Here is a 4741-nt window from a genome sequence, read left to right as displayed (position 1 = left end):
GAGAGACACTGTATGTAATGCCATTCTATAAATTTAATTGCCCTACTACAGAAATTGAAAATATCGCCGGGGGTTCATTCCTACATTAGTGTAAGAGCAATAATTTGCGATGCCCCTGCTAGATCATTTATTACCGGTGCATCCAAGTAGCAAAAAAAATCATAGACGTTTTAACATATAGCTCAAAATCAGGAAAAAAAATTACGGATGATGATTTTAATGAGCGAAGATATCCATATCATCAAAACATCAAACACCTATCAATAAAATCCCCATTAGAAACATTAAATATTAGAATGGTGACTCAAGTGCCTCTGGATTGTATGCACTTAATAGATTTGGGTGTTATGCGAAAATGTTTAACAAGAATAACTAATAAAACGTACAATGTGCATAACTTACTGCATCTCAAATCATCTATCGAGCAGGTTGGCGATACTATAAAGGGTTCATCATATACATTTGAAAACTACTTACAAAAACTAAAAAACTTGGATAAAAAACCGACTCAAATTTTGGAACAAATACATAAAAATATCTTAAGAAAAACAATAATCAATCCAAATCCAACTAGCTACTGGAGACATGTCGATAAGGAATATATTTAAAAAAAAAAAAATAAAAATATATTCCTACTCTACGGATTATAACGAAATGGAATTGGTATATGAGAACCCCTGCATTTTTTGCTGTATCACTGTGTTATCTTTTGTTACTCCTTTCAATTGTTGTCAATTTATTTTAAATTTCAAATTTTTTTATTTTAAAATACATAAATCAAGGTTAAATAAACAGCCCACCCACAAAACAAAATAATTTTTGCTGCTAAAAATTTATAAAAAAAAGTAAGTTCTATTTAAATATTACAAATATTACTAAATATTTTCAACTAACTAACAACATATCATAATAATGGCATATTTTTCAAAACATCACAACTGTACTTGCAACTCTACTCTATCATTGGAGAAGAATCTGGATGATGTTAAATGTAACTTTAAAAGTAGAAATAAAATACATATTTTATGGGTAATATTTAACTTATAATTTCAGAATTTGTTCATCAAGAACTAAAGAGTCTATAAGAAAATATTGGTCAACAAATTCACGGGCTTAAACTGTAATAGAAACTCTGGCAGAACAAAAAATAATAATTGGAAGACTTTTGTTAAACAGACAGAAACCGAAGCATTACATATGAAATTTCCTGTGAAAGATGAAAGAGAATTTGTAAGGCTAAATAATAAAATTAATAGCATCAACAAAAGATCATATGTATGTAAGTAGCATTTAAATACAGATTTTAATGCAGTAATTAATTATTAATTAATTAGATGTGGTCAAGCAATTAAAATATATTTTGTGCTAGAATATAATATTGATGGGGTACATGGCAAACGGAGTTTAAAAGGTTTAGATAAATTCTATGATGTTCTTTTAGGTAATTTAAAGTTTTATATAAATATTGTACTTCATTCATTGCAAAATCAATTTATAACACAAATTTAGGACCAGCCGAAGTACAGCTAAGAAAAGCACTACAGCTGCAAAAAAAGTCACTTTAAAATGGTTTCATTAAACAAACAGGTTCACCATTAGTTTTTAAATTTTCATTTTATAATTAAATAACAATGAATTAAAATTTAATTTATAAATTAGTTCATAATATTATAAAGTAGAAAAAACTGTTAATATTCGTTTTAATTTATAATAGTATAAGAATTTTTTAATAAAAATAATGTTTAAAATGAAAATTTTAAAAAAATGTAAAAAATTAATATGAAAAAATAAATCAGTAGTATTAAAAATATATAAGTATTCGTTTTTTTGTTCAAATAGTCATAATTATCATAGATAATAATAACTCTCAATAGTTTAATTTGTGTAGTTTAAACAATGTTTACATTTCACCAGCCAGAACAATAACTCTCTACTTACACTATGTAGAAATTAGAAATTTTTCATACCATTTTTACTATATGTACAATACGAAATATTGTTTATGTTAATGCATTGGGGTAACAAAATGCTGATTTTATCACGACAACTCACAGATAATTTTATTGAAATAATGCTATATTTTATAAAAACAATTAAAATTAAATGCAAATTTTGTAAATAAACACTAATTTCACTAAAACTTATGTTAAAAATCAATTTTAATTGCACAAAAACAAAATTCTAAAGAAATTTTACAATAAAATGACGTTTGTTATCAAGACAACGTTGTCTAAACAATTGTTTAGACAACACTGTCATAACGACGTTATAACGCTAATAAATGCCGCTAATTTTTTATCATGATAACAATTTGATGTTTAGCATAATAAATATTTGTCTAATATAGACATGGGGTAATGGTTAGCGTGTGTGACTACAAAACGTGAGGTTGTGAGATCGAGCCATCAAAAAATATCAATATGAAAACAATTTAAATTAAAAATAATTAATTTACATGGATTTAATAAAAATAAAAAGTTTAAAAAGAATTACAAAATTCAAAAAATAGAATAAAAGAATTAAAAAATAAAAATGTAACAAAATATAAAAAAATAATAAAATATATATATGTATTTTTTATGGAGAATTGGTACTATTGAATTTACTAGTGTATTGTGAGGGAGAAAAGTTTAGCTACATATTATATTCCAAATTACTAATAATATGTTATGTAAAAGCTGCTTCACTACACATTACTTTAGAATTTACTAGTGAATTGTTTTGCAGAAAGTAACAGTTGGCTTTGAACAATACAATATTTAGCTTCAGTGCGCTTTCGATATTACTAGTGACATGTAATGCATAATGTGCCAATCGGCCACCCACAATGACATCCCCATGTTAAATTTAACAGTAAATAACATTGCTAATGGGTTGAAAATTCACTAGTTGTAGTTCTTAGTGTTGATATCGCCTATGTCGAACTAGTTCGTCGTACTGCAGCGTTGTTTACTACTAAAAAATGCTACTCCGCACCTTCAATTTGAAATTAGAAAATTAAAATAAAAAAAGATTTTGATAAAGAAATTATATTAAAATAATTATAAAAAAATAAAAAGTGCGTGTTTGTGTCATAAAAATTATGCCCGAATCGTTTTTTTTTTTTTTTTTTTTTGGGCGAATTTCAGAACTTAAATCTTGAATATTTGTGTGAAAATAAGTGTGAAAAGAGAAAGCTCTTTCAAATACAAATAGATCTAACAATTAAGACATTTTCTTTAATAAATTTCATACGCTTTTCATGACTATGTAAAAATTCGTCTAAAAAATTACGAAATAGTTGATCTTTTGATATATTACATTAATTCTAAGAAGTAAGAATGAATCGTATACCGCATTTACACTACAGCGAAATCTAGTAGATTAGATTTTAAATCTTGCTAAAAATCTAGATCGTTTACACTTCACTTTTTGACATTGGCTAGATTTCATTTTAAAAACAAATACAGCTGAATGAAATTAAAAACAAAACAATTAGGAGGATGTATACTACATCAAATCCGAAGAAATACACCTAGTCCACTATCGGGCCTATCGTTCACTGAATGTATTATTTTTCCATGTTCAGAAACTCAGTTTCCTGGACGTAATTCCTAAGAATCTTCCAATCAGTGTTGGTTAAGAATGTTATTTCCGGAATAACATAACTTCCAAGATACTTGGATCTAACTTCGACGAATGCCTGACAGCGGCAAAGAAAGTGCTCCAGAGTTTCACTGTCCTCTCCACATGCTCTACATTCGTCTGAATCTGCACGTCCAATTTTGTATAGATGTGCACGTAATCCTGTGTGTCCACTCAGAATACGTACCATCATACTAACCTCATACTTGCTCATTTTGATTAGATTTCTCGTCTTGCTTTCATCAGGGTCACCCCATAGAATCTTTGTGGTTCTACCCACCGTTTCATTATTCCAAGAGGCCTTATGGGATTCTCTCATCCATATTTTTAATTCAGTTTTTGTTGCGTCGAATGGTTTTGCGTTTGTCAGGTTAACTACATCGAGCTCCCTTCCCTTTAAAGCTATTACATTCGCCCTTTCGTTGCCGACTACTCCCGAGTGGCCTGGTACCCATATGATGGAAACCTTACCTCTGGGAGAGCGTTCAGTTAAAGCTTTCTTACAATCCAATACGGTCTTAGATTTAATTCTATCACCTGATATCGCCCTAATTGCCTTCTGGCTGTCGGTAAATATTTTAAGCCCTGTGGGCGCCATATTTATTCTACTCCAATTAACACATTCCGTTATTGCTCGTACTTCTGCCTGGAAGCTTGTGTCCCCTAATTTAGAACCATCCGTGTAGCAACGGATTCCTACTGGTATTTGCTCCAATGTTCCGCTTGACCAAGACATTCTATCTGGGATTAGCGTTTCAAAGTTTCCGACATATTCTGTATCTGGTATGCGATCAGGCACGTCCGATGAATATGTATAACCTTCCAATGTGTCCAGTATACATTGATGACGTGCCCTATAACCGTTTTTGGCCAGTTCGCCTAAAGTTTAAATGTTTCAATGGGTGGAATATCTAGCAACGTTTCCAGAGCCTTGGTTGAAGTAGTACACATGGCATCACTTATACCCAAGCAGCATGTACGCTGAACTCCCTGTAGTAGTTTGATATTACACTTTTTGTCCAAAGCAGTCCACCAGATTATTGAAGCATAAGCTAGAATTGGTCTAATTACACTTTTATAAAGCCAATTTGTCATAGTAAGACTAAGACCCCATTTC

The 4741-nt window shown here is 29.9% G+C and overlaps 1 long non-coding RNA gene across 1 annotated transcript; it reads left to right on the top strand.

The window, feature by feature from the left end:
* The first annotated feature begins 1016 nt into the window (after nucleotides 1-1016).
* Nucleotides 1017-1642, top strand: LOC119609930. Its single transcript, XR_005231965.1, has 3 exons — nucleotides 1017-1279; nucleotides 1335-1441; nucleotides 1510-1642. It is a non-coding gene; the product is annotated as an uncharacterized LOC119609930 (long non-coding RNA).
* Nucleotides 1643-4741: the final 3099 nt, after the last annotated feature.

This window comes from Lucilia sericata, unplaced genomic scaffold, assembly GCF_015586225.1.
Source record: "Lucilia sericata isolate MDLA Ls3-8-SP2 unplaced genomic scaffold, ASM1558622v1 Contig000025F_arrow, whole genome shotgun sequence".
In the NCBI taxonomy this organism is placed as follows: domain Eukaryota; kingdom Metazoa; phylum Arthropoda; class Insecta; order Diptera; family Calliphoridae; genus Lucilia; species Lucilia sericata.
This window is presented reverse-complemented; position numbering and strand designations above follow the sequence as displayed.